Genomic DNA, 19,239 nt, shown 5'->3' with positions numbered 1-19,239 from the left:
TGAGAGATAATTCAAGGGAAACTTGAGGTAAGTCACTTGTGATCATTTCGACTCCATAATATTGAATTATCATCGACTAATCCGACTAGATTACATGTTTTTGAGGTGTAAATCGGGGATTTGAACTTAGAGAGTTGAAAATAAGATTTGAAGATTTGAGGGTCGAGTTGGGGTCGGATTTTGGTAAAATTGGTATGGTTAGACTCGTGGTTGAATGGGCTTCCGAATTTTGTAACTTCTGTCGAGTTTTGAGACGTGGGCCCCACGGGCAATTTTTGAGCTAATTTTCGGATTTTTATGAAAAATTATTATTTTCTTATGGAATTAATTCCAATAAATTTTATTGACTGAAACGAATTATTTATGGCCAGATTCGAGGCGTTTGGATACCAATTCACGAGGAAAGGACATTGCAGAATAAGAATTTCACGGCTTGAAGTAAGTAATAGTTTTAAATCTGGTCCTAAGGGTATGAAACCCCAGATTTTAGTATCAGGTGATTATTTTGGAGGTGACGCACATGCTAGGTGACAGGCGTGTGGGTGTGCACCGAGGGGATTGTGACTTGGTCTGTCCTGGAAAACTGTAAAGTTGAATAATTTATTGTTAGCTATATGCTCTCTATGTGTTGATAAAATTTGACTGTAAATAATGTTAGAAATCATGCTTAGGCTATGTGATAGTACTGTTGGGACCCACAGAGGTCGCGTACTTGTTGAATTACCTGCTAAATTCTATATGTACTCAATCTCAGTTTTTACTTGCACATTTTATCTCAATCTCTGATATTATTATTAATACATCATATCATTGTTATTTGGGCTGATTTCATGATTATTGAGAGCCCGAGAGACTAGAGAGATTTATGAATGAGCGAGGTCGAGGGCCTAATTGTGAGATATTGATACTATAGCACGTGAGTTGTCCGTGCAGCAGGTGAATTGGCCGTGCGGATCCTTATATTATACTATAGCACGTGAGTTGGCCGTGCGGATCCTTATATTATACTATAGCACGTGAGTTGGCCGTGCGTATTCTTATATTATACTATGGCACATGGGTTGGCCGTGCGGATCCAGATATTTATATTATGGCATGTGAGTTGTCCGTGCAGCACGTGAATTGTCCGTGCAGCAATTGAGTTGTCCGAGCAGATTATAGCGCTTGGGCTGTAGGAGCCCCTCCGGTGTCTGTACACCTCCAGTGAGCGCGGGTACCCATTGAGTGAGTGATGAGGGTTGGGAGCCCAGGGAGTGATGAGGGCTCGGAGCCCAGTGAGTGATTGTTTCTGGGAGGTTGTACTTGAATTCCATTTGTTGTTGCATTTAGTTACTATCTGTCATTGTTGTGAAATTTCTGAAAGATTGTTGATATACGGATTACATGAACAGGAACTGTATAAAAATTGATTTGACATTAAACTGCCAGATTTGATAGCATGTCTATTCTTTGCGGGGATTACTGGAAATGAATCATAACTGTGTAGCTCGTAACTATCTTCAGTTCCTTATTTATTATTGTTACTTGCTGAGTTGGTTGTACTCATACTTCACCCTGCACTTCGTGTGCAGATCCAGGTATTCCCGGACATAGCGAGTGTTGATTCTTCCGTACACTTGATTTTTCGGAGATTCAGAGGTAGTTGTCGTGTTTCGCAGACCTTGTCTCTCCTTCCTTATCTCTGTATTACTGTATTTTGGTCTTAGACTATTGTAGACTATACTTTTCCAGATTTGTATTCATATTAGATGCTCATGTACTCAGTGACACCAGATTTTGGGAAGTGTTCGTATTTGTATTTGGGAGATTTTATATTGTATTTAAATATTATATTTTCAAACTTAAAAGAAATTATGGTTTAATGACATTAACGGCTTGCCTAGTATCGAGATAGGTGCCATCACGACGGGTGAGATTTTGGGTCGTGACATATATGTCCTTTTATTATGAGTTATTATACTTAATATTATAAGATTATTTTTGTATACCGATATTGTATTCATACTTTTATAATAATATAAATAATAATAAAATAAAAAAAAGAAATATCATATGCTCAACATAATTTGGCCAGCATCAATAATTACCATCTTTTTCTATAGGTTATGAACCTATATGTAGTGACAGTATAAAAATGCTCAATATAATTTGACCAGCACCGTAGATGACTCAATTTCTTTATCAGGTTACAAACTCATATTTAATATAAATTTTATTGCATTATATCATAATAGATCATATTAAATAAAGAAAGTTTAATTTTCCCCGTCTTCTAGGAGAAACTTAGCACATTCCACGAGAAAACGTTATGCCAATACAAGTTGTAACATATGATGTTATGATCTGCCATGAATTTATGAAAGAGTTGGGCTAGGTTGAAATCTATCCATATATATTTTGGAAAAATCTCAGTGAAATATGTATTAAATAGACCTATATATATATATATATATATATATATATATATTCTACCTATTCTTGTGTGTTCGAGAATAAATAGAAAGTTTCTAAATGTATAAAAGATTCTCGATTGATTGGTTGTAATGTTCACGAGGTTGTATGTCACGGCCCAATTCACCTATAGGTCGTGATGGCGCCCAACACTACAGTTAGGCAAGCCAACTAATAAATTAAACATATATCGATAAAATTTAAATCCAAAAAAAAAATAATAAGACACCAAATTCTACCAATGTATGTGCCAAGACCTGGTGTCACAAGTGTATGAACATCTAGTAGATTATACAAAACTTCAAATACTGTCTGAAATAATAAATAGATAAAATTAAAAATATAAGAAAAGGCACTGGTAGCTGAAGGACGGCACAGAAAGGCAGCTCACCACTACGCCCCTGGATAATGAGGATGTGCGACGATAAGTCCTCCACTGGTATTTGTCTCAGATCCTGCACAAAAAGTGCAGCAAGTGTAGCATGAGTACGTAAACAACGTGTACCCAGTAAGTATCAAACCTAATCTCGAAGTGGTAGAGACGATATGGCCGTCTTTGACACTCACTAAGGGTCAACAATAATAAATGGAATAAATTATAATTATTCAAATCAGCATGATTCACAGAATTAACAATAATGTTATTCAATTAGCAGAAATAATAAAAATCCTTCAAATGCAATAATTTCCAATCTATTAATTAAATCCTTCAATTTCAATAAAATTTCCAATTTATCAAATAGCTTTACATGCTGCAACTCAATTTCAATAAATTTTCAATTTATCAAATAGCTTTACAAGCTGCAATAAACTGTCCAAGTATCGTGTAATTATTATTATCAAGCACGCTTTCTGCCGAGGTCGTACGGCCCGATTCAGAGTTTCGTGTACACTGTCGAGGGACGTGCGACACGATCCATAGATGCATCTATCCTGCCGAGGCGTTCGACCCGCTCTACAAGAAAGGAGAAAATTTTCTTATGTACCTCCGGAATGAGAGTATATTTATTATAAAATATATTCAGGAGGAAGAACAATTTCTCTTATAATTAATTAATTTAAACAAAAATAATCAAGTATATGAGATTTTCATCCTTTAATATTTTTATCTAGAAATTCACAATATATATATATATATATATATATATATATATATATATATATATATATATATATAAACAAAGAATATAATTTACACAAGTAATTCATGATTTGAGTTCTAAACTACCTAGATTTTAGCATTAATAGTAACTACGCACGGACTCTTGTCACCTCGTGCGTACGTAGCCCCCACAATTAGCAACAATTATTTAATTTTTAATCACATATGAGGTAATTTCTCCCTCACAAGATTAGACAAGAGGCTTACCTCGTCTTGCTCCAATTTAATCTACTAGTAGGCCTTTTCCTCGATTATCCAACTTCGATTGGCTCGAATCTAACCAAAAATAATTCGATACAATTACTAAAAATTATAGGAATCAATTCTATAAGAAAATACTACATTTTCAATAAAATTCCGAAATTATTTAAAAATTCGTCCATGGGGCCCACATCTCGGAATCCGGCGAAAGTTATGAAATCCAACAACATATTCAATTACGAGTCCAACCATACCAGTTCCACTAAAATCCGACTCCGAATCGATACCGATAGCTCAAAAATTCGTTTCTATGAGATTTCTAAATTTTTTCCAAATTTCAATATCAATACACTAATTAAATGGTGAAAACAATGATATATTCATGTATATTGACCAAATCCGAGTTAGAATCACTTACCCCAATATCTTTTTCTTGAAAATCTATCAAAAATCGCCTCTTCTCAAGCTCCAATTTGTTAAAAATGGAGAATGTGACGAATGCCCTCTTTTATAATTCTACCCAGGCAGCCCTCGATCATGGCCTCGATCCTCGTCCTCGATCGTGGCTTCGATCATGGCCTCGATCCTCGGCCTCGATCGTAGTTCGATAATGACCTCGATCATGGCCTCGATCCTCGGCCTCGATAATGGCCTCGATCTTGGGACTCAATCTTGGGCTCAATCTTTGCCCAGAATTTCCAGCAGAAAGGAAAAATTGTAGCAGCTGTTTTAAGTCCAACTTTTGATCCGTTAACCATCCGAAACTCACTTAAGGCCCTCGGGACCTCAACCAAATATACCATCAAGTCCTAAAACATCATACAAACTTATTTGAAACCTCAAATCACATAAAACGACGCTAAAATCACGAATTATGCTCTAATTCAACCTTAATGAAACTTAAAAATTCCAATTCTACATTCGATATCGAAACCTATCAAATCAAGTCCGATTGACCTCAAATTTTGCACACAAGTCATAAATGACATAAAGGAGTTATGAAAAGTTTTGGAACTGGATTCCGATCCCGATATCAAAAAGTTAACTCCCTGGTCAAACTTCCAAACTTAAATTCTTATTTTAGCCATTCCAAGCCTAATTTAACTACGGACTTCCAAATAAAATTTTGAACACGCTCCTAAGTCCAAACTCACCATACGGAGCTGTTGGAATCGTCAAAATTCTATTCCGAGGTCATTTACACATAATTCGACATCCAGTCACTATTTGAACTTAAACTTTTAATTTTTCATCAAAATTCCATATCTCGGGCAAGGGACCTCGAAATTTGATTCCGGGCATACGTCCAAGTCCCAAATCACAATACAGACCTATTGGAACTGTCAAAACACTGATCCGAGTCCGTTTGCTCAAAATATTGACCAAAGTCAACTCAGTTGAGTTTTAAAGCTCTAATTCACATTTTGGTCCATTTTTCACATAAAAACTTTTCGGAAAATTTTACGGACTGCGTACGCAACTGATAAATAGTGCTTTTGGAGGTGTTAGAACACAGAATTAATTATTAAATTTAAAGATGACATTTTGGGTCATCATATTCTCCATCTCTAAAACAAACGTTCGTCCTCGAACGGGTTTAGAATTATACCTGAAGTGCTGAATAAGTGTGGGTATCTGCTCCGCATGTTTTCCTCGGCCTCCTAGGTTGCTTCATAAACTGGTTGGCCCCTCCACTGGACTTTAACTGCAGAAATCCTCTTGGACCTCAACTGGCAAACCTGTTTATCAACAATGGCAACTGGCTCCTATTTATAAACCAAGCTATTATCTAGCTGAACTGTGCTGAAATCTAACACATGTGATAGGTCAGCATGATACTTCCGGAGCATAGATACATGAAAAATCGGATGATCTCCCGATAGGCTGGGTGGCAATGCAAGTTCATAAGCAACCTCCTAACTCGTCTCAACACCTCAAATGGGCCTATAAAACTTGGGCTCAATTTCCCCTTTTTCCCAAATCTCATGATTCCCTTCATCGGTGAAACATTCAAGAGAACTTTTTCACCTACCATAAATGATAAATCTCGCGCTTTCTGATTCGCATAACTCTTCTGCCTGGACTGTATTTTACTAAGTCGCTCCTGATTCAACTTTACCTTTGCCAAGGCATTCTTTACCAAATCAGTACCATATAACTTAGCCTCACTGGGCTCAAACCACCCAATGGGCGAACGACATCGCCGACCATATAAAGCCTCAAATAGAGCCATCTCGATGCTGGATTGGTAACTATTGTTATAAGCAAATTCGGCCAATGGAAAGAAACGATCCAACTGACCTCCAAAGTCAATCACACATGCCCTAAGCATATCCTCCAAAATCTGAATTTTCTGCTCTGACTTCCCGTAGGTCTACGGATGAAAGGCTGAGCTGAGCTCTACACGGGTCCCCAATTCACTCTGCACCGCTCTCCAGAAATGTAAAATAAACTGAGGGCCTCTATCTGATATGATAGAAATTGGCACACCGTGCAACCGAATTATCTCCTGAATATATATTTGGGACAACCTCTCTGAAGTATACGTAGTCACAACAGGAATAAAGTGTGCCAACTTGGTCAACTTGTCAACAATGACCCAAACTGCATCAAACGTCCACAAGGTCCGCGGCAACCCAACTACAAAGTCCATAGTGATGCGTTCCCATTTCCACTCTGGTATAGTCATCTACTAAAGTAGGCCACCTGGCCTCTAGTGCTCATATTTAACTTGCTGACAATTTAGACACCTAGCCATATTTTCAACTACGTCCTTTTTCATTCGTCTCCACCAATAATGTTGCCTCAAATCACGATACATCTTCGTAGCACCTGGATGAATAGAATACCGAGAACTGTGTGCTTCCTCTATGATCCTTTTCCTCAATCCATCCACATTAGGAACACATAGTTCATCCTGGAGTCGCAGAACACCATCCGCTCCAATAGTAACTTCCTTGGCACCACCCGGTAGTACCGTTTCTCCAAGAACCATTAAGTGTGGATCATCATACTGACAAGCCTTGATCTGCTCAAACAGTGAAGACTGAGCTACAACCCATGCAAGAACTCGGCTGGGATCTAAAATATCCAGCCGCACAAGTTTGTTGGCCAAGGACTGAATATCCAAAGCTAATGGCATCTCCTTTGCTGAAATGAAAGCCAAACTACCCATACTCTCCGCCATTCTACTCAAGCCGTCTGCAACCACATTTGCTTTGCCTGGATGATATAGGATAGTAATATCATAATCTTTCAGTAATTCCAGCCATCTGCGCTGCCTCAAATTTAGGTCCCTCTGCTTGAACAAATGCTACAAACTGTGATGACCGGTGTAAACTTCACAAGACACCCCATAAAGATAATGCCTCGAAATCTTAAGAGCGCGAACATAATTTTGCTCGTGGGGCTTCATCTGACATGAAGCATATGTAATAACTAGCCCTTACTGCATTAATACACAACCCAAACTAACGTGTGAAGCGTTATAATATACTGTATACATCCCTGAACTAGAAGGCAACACTAACACTGGTGTTTTAGTCAATATTGTCTTGAGCATCTGAAAGCTCGCCTCACAATAATCGGACCATCGGAACAGATCACTCTTCTGGGTTAATTTGGTCAAAGGTGCTGCAAATAGATAAAAAAAACCCTCCATAAACCGACGATAATAACCTGCTAAACCCAGAAAACTCCTGATCTCAGTCACCGAAATGGGACGATGCCAATTCTGAACTGCCTCAATATTTTTGGGATCAACCTTAATACCTTCGCCCGATACAATATGCCCCAAAAATGCTATAGACTCTAGCCAGAACTCACATTTGGAGAACTTAGCATATAGCTTTTGTTCCCGCAACGTCTGAAGCACTACTCTCATATTTTGTTTGTGTTCCTCCTTACTGCACGAGTAGATCAAGATGTCATCAATGAAGACAATGACAAATAAATCAATATATGGCCTAAATACCCTGTTCATCAAATCCATAAACACTGTCGGGGCATTAGTTAAACCAAAGGACATCACCAGAAACTCATAGTGACCATATCTAGTCCGGAAGGCAGTCTTCGGAACATCCGAATCCCGAATCTTCAACTGATGGTCCCGACCTCAGGTCGATCTTAGAGAACACCCTAGCACCCTGCAACTGGTCAAATAGATCATCAATACGCGACAATGGGTACTTGTTCTTAATAGTGACTTTGTTCAATTGGCGATAATCAATACTCATTCGCATTGTTCCATCCTTCTTCTTCACAAATAATACCGGTGCACCCCAAGGAGATATACTCGGTCTGACGAACCCTTTGGCTAATAACTCCTCAAGCTATTCTTTCAATTCTTTAGGAGCCATGCAATACGGTGGGTTCGATATAGGTTGGGTATCTGGAGCCAAGTCAATACAGAAATCAATATCACACTCAAGTGGCATACCTGGAAGATCTGAAGGAAATACATCGGAGAACTCCCAAACTACAGGCACTGAATCAATAGCCGGAGTCTCTGCAGTAGTATCCCAAACATAGGCTAGATAATCCAAACAACCTTTCTCAACTATATGTTGAGCCTTTATAAAAGAAATAACTCGATTAAATGAACTAATAGACGAACCCTTCCACTCCAGCTTAGGCAATGCTGGAATAGCCAAGGTAACAGTCTTGGCATGACAATCTAGAATAGCATGATATGGAGATAACTAGTCCATGCCCATAATAATTTCAAAATCGGTCATCTCAAGCAATAGGAGATCTGCTCTAGTTTCATAACCACAGAATGTAATAATACAGGACCGGTAGATACAGTTCACAACAACAGAATCTCTACAGGAGTGGACACATAAACATGAGTACTCAAGGACTCACGAGAAACACCTAGGAATGGAGCAAATAGAGATGACACATATGAATACGTAGATCCTGGATCAAATAATATTGAGGCATCTTTTCCGCAAACAAAACTAATACCTGTAATCACGGCATTTGAGGCCTTTGCATATGGTCTGGCCGGAAAAGCATAAAACTGAGCTGGAGCGCCAACCGGCTGGTCTTTGCCTGGCTGACCTCCACCTCTAGGATGACCCTTACCCACCTGTCCTCCACCTCTTGGTGGTCGGACTACTGGTGGAGCAACTTGTCTGGTAAGCATAGGCTGCTGACCCTGCTACACTGGTCTACCCCGCAACCTGGGGCAGAATCTTCGTAGGTGACTAGGGTCCCCACACTCGTAACAACTCTTCGGTGCGATGGGCTTCTGACTAAGAGTCTGGCCCTGGGGAACTGAATACCCACTGGGAGGACCCTGAATAGCTGGTGGGCGATAAGAACTCTCTGGTATAGCACTGAGATAAGGTCGCACTAGAGCACCTCGAGGAGGCGGTGGTGCTGGATATGAGGGCCTGCTGGACTGCCCTCCCATGAACTGACCTCTGCCCCCAGACGGAGCACCTCTGAACTCTCCAGAATACCTAAACCGCTTATCTCTAGTAACCTGCTCTTGGCTATGCTGATGTACACCCTCCATCTTGCGGGCTATCTCCACGACTAGATCATAAGAAGTTCCCATCTCAACCTCTCGAGCCATAGTGGCCCGAATACCGGTATGTAAACCCGCAACAAACCTCTGCACTCTCTCTACCTCAGTAGTGAGTATCATAAGTGCATGGCGAGATAACTCGGAAAACCTCTCCTCATAATCAGTCACTGACATCTGACCTTGCTGGAGCTGCTCAAACTGAAACCTCAACTCTTCCCTCTGAGAGGGTGGAATATACCTATCCAGGAAGATACGGGTGAACCTGTCCTAAGTTATGGGAGGAGAATCTGCTAGTCTTCCAAGAACATAAAACTGCCACCATCTACATGCTCTGCCCTCTAGCTGAGAAGTAGCAAAGTCTACCCCATGAGACTCCAATATCCTCATGTTGTACTGTCACGACCCAATTTCCCTTCCGTTTGGGTAACGTGATGGCACCTAGTCTTAGGGACTAGGTAAGCCTAACATTAATTGAAACAACATTATTTAAATAACATCCAACAATTTGAATTAGAAATATCTTAAACTTTACAATTCCCAAAACCCAGTAGTACAAGTCATAAGCTCTACAGAGTTTGCTATCACTTCTAAATACAACTGTTCGGAAGTAAGTAAAAACAGTGTAAATACAAAATAGGAAGGTGACTCCGAAGCCTGCAAATGCAGCAGCAGGTTTACCTTGAGTCTTCTTAGAAAGGATCCACACAGCTACTAACGATCGATACCTCGATCTGCACAAAAAATGTGTAGAAGAGTAGCATGAGCACACCACAACGGTGCCTAGAAAGTATCAAGACTAACCTCGGTGAAGTAGTGACGAGGACTAGTCAAAACACCCACTGGTCCAATAAACTGAACAAGTATAAGTATAGGGATGACAGAACATGACATCTATCTAAGGACCCCACGATATGGCTAACGACATAACAACTATAATAAGGAAGGAAAAACAGCAAGTAACAGCGGAACACCAGAATAAGACACAGAAGAATGAACGAAAGCACAACCCAAATCCAAAAATCACAATACATTAAAGGCAAGTAGTAACTCAGCAACTGCAATAGTTTTCACATCAGGACTCAGCCAACAAACCCCAATAAATTAGTCAAATCCTTCAAGTGTAAACTTTCACCCGTAAGTTTTTAAATTGAGGTCTTTAGAATATAATCCTTTCCAATAAGAATTTTTTTTAAAAAAATATTTTTCCTTCAAATAAATATATTTCAAATATAGTTCTTTCAAGATAAAAAAAACCTTTCAAATGAAAACTTTTCCAGTAATATCTTTCGAGTATAAGTCACCCTGTGACACCTAAGCATGGAATATTAGCAGCTCCGAACACAGATATAACCATAGGGGATTCTACCGGGATACCGTCCCGTAGTCCCAAATTAAATATGCAAGACAGGGGAATCTCCCGGAATACGTCTGTAGTCCCAATTTAAATATGCAGTACTGGGGGATCTCCCGGAATACGTCTGTAGTCCCAATTTAAATATGCAGTGCTGGGGGATCTCCCGGAATACGCCCGTAGTTCCAATTTAAATATGCAACGCAAACAACAGAGATAACTACTATAACACGACAAAAACCTTGTACATCACCACAACAAATACAAAAACAACAATGACAAAGATGCAAGGTACGACGAGCAAATTAACTCAAGAACTTAAATCACAAGAATGGTAGAACTCATTCACCAGGAATAACCACAGTGAAGAATGCTAGGCACAAGTAGAACAACTTAACAAGGGAAAACAAAACAAAATATAGCAACGATTCCACAATATTTCAGTCAATGATAAGAAGCCGACACGAGTCAAATAGTTCCAAATAATGGCAAGTCAACTAAGATATAGGTTATCTAAACTCCTTTTGAGGTTGAGAAATTACGAGGAATATTCAATAATTCAAGTAAGGATATGCAACGGAAGATAATCATAACTTCAATTAACACTAAACAATTATAGGATGAGAAAATAATGATTTCAATTAAAGATAAGCAGTTATGAAAAATATAGCACAACGATAGAAGAGGTAAAATCTTTAATTATGTCGAATAAGGGTCAAATAGGCAGTAAGAGTGAATCCTAGAGCAATTATCTCTAATCAAAGCATGTAAAGGTGAAACTAACAAATAGGAATTCAAGCGTATCAAGAACAACATCATACATGGTGAATATAAGGACATAAGAATCCTAAAAGGCCAACTTTCCACAAATAAGTCTGAGCACACACTCGCCACCTCGCGTACACAGACTATAATCAGCATAGATGACTCAAATCCTAAGGGGTAGTTCCCCCACACAAGGTTAGGCATGATACTTACCTCAAACTGCGCTTAATCAGTCAAGTAGTATGCCCTTTCCTCGATTTTTCAACTCCGATCGGCTCGAATCTAGTCATAATTAATTAGATTCAATCAATACAAATTATAGAAATAAATTCCATATGAAAATATAATTATTTTACAAAAATCCAAAATTTAACCTAAAAATTCTCGGAACCCGACAAAAGTTACAAAATTTGAACGCCCATTCCGATACTAGTTTAACCATACCAATTTTATTCAATTCCGATAACAACTCGACCTCCAAATCTTAAATTGAATCAGGAGGGTTTTCACAATATTTCCAAGTTAATTCACCGATTAAATGTTAAAAACAACCATGGATTCGGGTAATTTAACCAATATTGAGTCAAGAACACTTACCCCGTTGTTTCCTCTGAAAATCTCCCACAAATCGCCTCATCCCGAGCTCCAATCAGTCAAAAAATGGAAAATGGGACAAAGTCCCATTTTCTGAACTTAAACTCACTGCCCATGCTTTTCTTCTTCGCGTTCGCGTGACCAGTGTCACTTTTGCGAAGGCCTGACCATGCACATCATCGTATTCGCGTTCAAGATCTCGTGTTCACGGTAGCCAACTACCCCCCTTCTTCGCGTTCGCAGTCCATGCTTCGCGTTCGCGAAGTGTTAATGGCTCAAGGTCCCAGCTCCCTTCCTTCTTCGCGTTCGCGACCACTGCGTCGCGTTCGCGTAAGCTTGACCAGTCCTTGCCTCGCGTTCGCGAAGATCAAATCCAGCACCCCCAAAATTTCTTCTTCGCGAACGCGGGATTTCCTTCGCGTTCTCGAAGAAGGGAACCAGACACTAGAGTCACCAGTTCCAAAACAGCTCCAAATGATCCGAAACCACCCTGAAGCACACCCGAGGCCCCCGGGACCTCAACCAATCATACCAACCAGTCCCATAACATATTATGAACTTGATCGAGGCCTCAAATCACATCGAACAACACCGGAATTATGAATTACGAATCGCGCATCGAATCGAATTATAAGTTTTCAAATCTTTCAACTTCTATATTTTGCGCCGAAACGTATCAAATCAATCCGGAATGACTTCAAATTTTGCACACAAGTCATAAATGACATAACAGGCCTATTCAAATTTCCAGAATCAGATTTTGACCTCGATGTCAAAAAGTCAACCCTCCGATCAAACTTTCCAAAAATTCAACTTCCGACATTTCAAGCTTAATTCCACTACGAACCATCATAAAATTTTCTGGACACGCTCCTAAGTCCAAAATTACCATACGGAGCTATTGACATCATCAAAATTTCATTCCAGAGTCGTTTGCTCAGAAGTCAACTCTCCGGTTAACTCTTTCCATTTAAGCTTCAAATTAAGGATTATTCTTTTAATTTAATTCCCAATATTTAGTAAATCAAACTCGACCACACCCGCGGGTCATAATACATATTGCGAAGCTGCTTGAGACCTTAAGTCACTAAACGGGGCGTAAATTCTTAAAATGACAAGTTGGGTTGTTACATGTACAGTCTATCCTTGCACCGATCAATGAAATCCTCGGGATCCTCGTATCGCTCACCCCCAAAGACAGGAGGATGTAGTCTAGTCCATCGGTCTAATAGTTTTTGAGGATCAGTGGCTGCAACTGCCATGCTCCACCCACGGGTAGTGCACCCTGGGTCTGATATACAGTAGCTGCCTGTCCATGAGCCTCTACGGTCGGAGTCTGTGCTCCCCTGCCCGCTTGAGATGTGGCTGGATCTGCCGAAAATAAACCGGCCTGAGTCATATTGTCCATGAACCGCAACATACGACCCATGATATCCTGAAATCTCGGTGCAGATGTGAAATCCACCGGAGCTGGCTCTACCACAGGCACCTCACCCGGCTCCTTAATAATGGGATTCTCTGTTGGACCCACTGGCGGCATAACTAGAACAGTCCTGGGACGTCCTCGCCCTCTACCACGGGATGGAGCCCTCCCTCGGCCTCTGCCTCGACCTCTAGCAACTGGGGGAGTAGCTCTTCCCTGGTCTGAAATCTCATTAGAGAATGTTATCACCATCTAAGAAGGAATAAGAGAAGGATATTTGGAACTACATTAATTGCACGATGGAATATGAAGAAAGGTAATTTGCTAACACCCTATAGCCTCTCGAAGATAAGTGCAGACGTCTTTGTACCGATCCGCAAGACTCTATTAAGTCTGCTCATAACTTGTGAGACCTACGTGAACCTACTGCTCTGATACCATGTTGCCACGACCCAATTCACCTATAGGTCATGATGGCGTCCAACACTATAGCTAGGCAAGCCAACTAATAAATTAAACATATATCGATAACATTTAAATCCAAAAAAAATAATAAGATACCAAATTCTACCAATGTGTGTGCCAAGACCTGGTGTCACAAGTGTATGAGCATCTAGTAGATTATACAAAACTTTAAATACTGTCTGAAATGAAAAATAGATAGAATTAAAAATATAAGAAAAGACATTGGCAGCTGCAGGACGGCTCAGAAAGGCAGCTCACCACTACGCCCTTAGATAACGAGGATGTGCGATGATAGCTCCTCCACTAGTATCTGTCTCAAATCTTGCACAAAACGTGCAGCAAATGTAGCATGATACGTAAACAACGTGTACCCAGTAAGTATCAAGCCTAATCTCGAAATGGTAGAGACGAGATGTCCGTCTTTGACACTCACTAAGGGTCAACAATAATAAATGAAATAAATTATAATTATTCAAATCAACATGATTCACAGAGTTAACAATAATTTTATTCAATTAGTAGAAATAATAAAAATCCTTAAATGCAATAATTTCAAATCTATTAATTAAATCCTTCAATTTCAATAACATTTCCAATTTATCAAATAGCTTTACAAGCTGCAACTCAATTTCAATAAATTTTTAATTTATCAAATAGCTTTACAAGCTGCAATAAACTGTCCAAGTATCGTGTAATTATTATTATCAAGCACGATTTCTGCCGAGGTCGAACGACCCGATCCAAAGTTTCGTGTACACTGCTGAGGGACGTACGACACGATCCATAGATGCATCTATCCTGCTGAGGCGTTCGGCCTACTCCACAAGAAAGGAGGACATTTTCTTATGTACCTCCGGAATGAGAGTATATTTATTATAAGATAAATTCAGGAGGAAGAACAATTTCTCTTAACAATTAATTAATTTAAACAAAAAACAATCAAGTATATGAGATTTTCATCCTTTGATATATATATATATATATATATATATATATATATATATATATATATATATATCAAATAATATTAATTAAACAAAGAATATAATTCACACAATTAATTCATGCTTTGAGATCTAAACTACCCAGACTTTAGCATTAATAGTAGCTACGTACGGACTCTCGTCACATCGTGCGTACGTAGCCCCCAAAATTAGCAATAATTATTTAATTTTTAATCACCTATGAGGTAATTTCCCCCTCACAAGATTAGACAAGAGACTTACCTCGTCTTGCTCCAATTCAATCCACTAGAAGGCCTTTTCCTCGATTATCCAACTTTGATTGGCTCGAATCTAACCAAAACTAATTTGATACAATTACTAAAAATTATAGGAATCAATTCTATAAGAAATTACTATATTTTCAATAAAATCCTGAAATTAATTAAAAATTCGTCTATGGGGCCCACGTCTCGGAATCCGGCAAAAGTTACGAAATCCGACAATCCATTCAATTACGAGTCTAACCATACCAGTTCCACTCAAATCCGACTTTGAATCGATACTGATATCTCAAAAAATCATTTTTATGAGATTTCTAAATTTTTTTCGAATTTCAATATCAATACACTAATTAAATGGTGAAAACAATAATATATTCGTGTATATTAACCAAATCCGAGTTAGAATCACTTATCCCAATGTCTTTTCGTTGAAAGTCTATCAAAAATCGCCTCTGCTTAAGCTCCAATTTGTTAAAAATGGTGAATGTGACGAATGCCCTCTTTTATAATTCTACATAGGCCTCGATCATGGCCTCGATCATCAGCCACGATCATGGCCTCGATCGTGCCTTCGATCATGAACTCGATCGTGGTTCGATCATGACCTCGATCATGACCTCGATCCTTGGCCTCGATAATGGCCTCGATCGTGGCCTTGATCTTGGGCTCGATCTTGGCCCAGAATTTTCAGCATAAAGGAAAAATTGCATCAGCTGTTTTAAGTCCAACTTTTGATCCGTTAACCTTCCGAAACTCACCCGAGACCCTCGGGACCTTAACCAAATATACCAACAAGTTCTAAAATATTATACGAACTTATTTGAAACCTCAAATCACATAAAACAATGCTAAAATCCCGAATTATGGTCCAATTCAAGCTTAATGAAGCTTCAAATTTCCAACTTCTACATTCAATGTCGAAACCTATCAAATTAAGTCCGATTGACCTCAAATTTTGCACACAAGTCATAAATGACATAAAGGAGCTATGAAAATTTTTAAAATTAGATTCCGACCCCGATATTAAAAAGTCAACTCCCCGGTCAAACTTCCACATACTTAAATTCTTATTTTAGCCATTTCAAGCCTAATTTAACAACGGACTTCCAAATAAAATTTCGAACACGCTTCTAAGTCTAAAATCACCATACATAGCTGTTGGAATCGTCAAAATTCTATTCTGGGGTTGTTTGCGCATAATTCGACATCCGATCACTATTTGAACTTAAACTTATAATTTTTCATCAAAATTCCATATCTTGGGCTAGGGACCTCGGAATTTGATTTCGGACATATGCCCAATTCTCAAATTACGATACGGATCTATCAAAATTGTCAAAATACTGATCCGAATCCGTTTGCTCAAAATATTGACCAAAGTCAACTCAATTGAGTTTTAAAGCTCTGATTCACATTTTAATCCATTTTCACATAAAAACTTTGCGGAAAATTTTACGGCTACGCACTTAAGTCGAGGAATGATAAATAGTACTTTTCTAGGTCTTAGAATACAAAATTAATTATTAAATTTAAAGATAATATTTTGGGTCATCACATTATATATCAATGTTCAGTGATATGACTTTCCTACTGACTAAATTGATTGAATTAGTTGAAGGCGGGGAGTCTTCCTCTTTTGATTTGAGAAGAATTCATTTTTCTACTAAAAGTGCTTTTGATAGGAAAAGCTTTACCTTACTCAAGAGTACCAGGAAGGAGAAGAATAAGCATTACCTCTATTGAAGGATATATATATATATATATATATATATATATAGTTTGAGAGTAAAAAAAGAAAAAGCATAATAAAGTGATGTTTGGCAATAATTATATATTTTTAGTGCATTACTTACCTTGCATTTAGGGGTTTTAATGCTAAACTATATTATATTTGTGCTTATTTGAGTATATTTTATGTGTAGGTACGTTGAAAACAAAATTTGGAACAAAATAGAGATTTTATGTGTATTCTATACACAACAAAAATGGAGCGATGATTATTTGATTAGTGGATATGTAAGGATTAAAGAGACAAATCGAATAGAAACAAAAAGAAACAGAAACGAAAACTAAAGAATTGAAAAGAAACAAAAAGAAAGAGAAACGAAAACGAAAAGTGGAATGAAGCAGTAAAGGGGCAGCAGGCGTAGCGAGATACAATTCTCACGATTGAGCATGCGACGCAAGCTTTCTAGCTCGCGTTTGACTATGCGACGAGGCCTAAAGCGAGGAGGTGTGTGTTCCGGGTTTTAAAGTTATTTTGTCTCTTATTTGGTTTTGGACTTGATTATTTCGTCTAGGGTTTTTTCTACACGTATAAATAGTCATTAAACACCAATTTTGAAAGAGGCCGAGATTGGACCGACATTAGACCGGAGATTCGACTTAAGGAGGCAAAAACACACTAGGAGCAACGCGGAGAATTCTTCTACGAGTTTTTTACTTCCTTCTTCTTATTTCTATTATTGGTTATGAATTCTAGCACTGTAGTTATGCATACTATTATGAATAGCTAATTTGTTATCTAGAGTTTTGATAGAACCCTTTCTAGAATAAATTCTTGTTATGGTTTTATATAATTGAGCTGTTGGATTTCTCTATTTGTTCAACTACGTTTATATTGTGGTTGGTTGAAGAGCTCTCAATCGACTGTGCCTATTTAGTGTGTATTACTCTGGAGAGAGTGCATATTTAGGTAGTTGTTGAACAACATCATTCCTAATGTATATGAGGGATCAATATGAAGGGTTTAAAGGTGATATTAGGGATAACGAAACCTTGGTGCGATCCGAGTGAGCCGTACTTAATGCCAGATAGCGTAATTTGGAAGAATGTGTCTAGTAAATTATGGTAATTGCTCGGGAGAGAGTTACGACACACAGAGCGCTCATGATCGGTAGAGAAAACTTAGGCGAAATTATAGAAGACATAGCGGGAAGGATTCTGACAATTGGAGAAATCATAACTCTAGACCTCCTTAGTCTTGTCTAAAATCTCGTCCTTGTTAGTTGATAATTTTACTGCTTTATAATAGTTGTTAGTTAATTAGTTAGAAATAAATATTATAATCTCTATAATTAAAAAATTGTTTGGACTTGTGTTTATTAGCAATATTGAACAGTTGTAACTAAGCCTTAATTCTCTGTGGGATTCGACTCCAGACTTGTAAATCGGATTATATTTGCAACGACCGCTTAGTCCTTTTTATAAGGCATAGTTGGGCGTGATCAAATTTTGGCGTCATTGCCGGGGAACTAACGGTGTAGTTGTAGGTGTACATATTGTTAGGTTGCAGTTTGAACTTTTATTTTTGTTTTCTTGTATTTGATGTTTTATATTTTTGTTTTACTTGTTGATTTTAGAAACATGGCATCTTGGAATTATGAGAGTTTTGATGTTTGTAATTCTTCTTTTGATCATCCTTATGCATATTGTGGAGAAAACCACCCATGGAAAAATTATCAAAATAATCCCGAGAGCGAGTTAGGTGCACCAACTCAATCTTACGTGTGGAATGTGTGCGATATGTGTGGTGGTCAAGATGGTCACTTTCATAGTTATGCTTATATTTCTTATCCTCCCCCAATCCCTTACTATGATGGTTCTACTTTTTTTGGTGAAGTTAATAGGAACAAAGAACCTAAGGAAGCTGACCTGAATGAGATCAAAGAGGCAACTATTCATAACCTGGAGGCACAAGTGAGTCAATTAGTTGAAGCATTTAATGCTCAACAGGCTGATATTGTGGATAGTAGCCAAAAGGAGCATGCATTAGATGCAGAAATTGAGGTACCAATAGAGGAATCCATTGTAGAACACCAACAATCAATCAAACTAGAATTTGACGATGCAGATGTTGTAAAAGAGATACTAGAGTCAACCAAGGACATTGATGATACATATTTAGTTGACTCTAGTATCATTGGTGTTGAGGGTGCAGACAATCCCAATGTTCATGTAGTTGAGCGCATTGGTCCACACTCCAAATATTTTTTCACATTGTATTTAGATGATGATATAGAAGTAGAGTCATCCGAGCCACTTGAGGAGTCAAGGAATGAGGAAC

Source organism: Nicotiana tomentosiformis, chromosome 2 (genome assembly GCF_000390325.3).
Source record: "Nicotiana tomentosiformis chromosome 2, ASM39032v3, whole genome shotgun sequence".
In the NCBI taxonomy this organism is placed as follows: domain Eukaryota; kingdom Viridiplantae; phylum Streptophyta; class Magnoliopsida; order Solanales; family Solanaceae; genus Nicotiana; species Nicotiana tomentosiformis.
The sequence above is the reverse complement of the archived record's forward strand: the minus strand, read 5'-3'. Positions refer to the sequence as shown.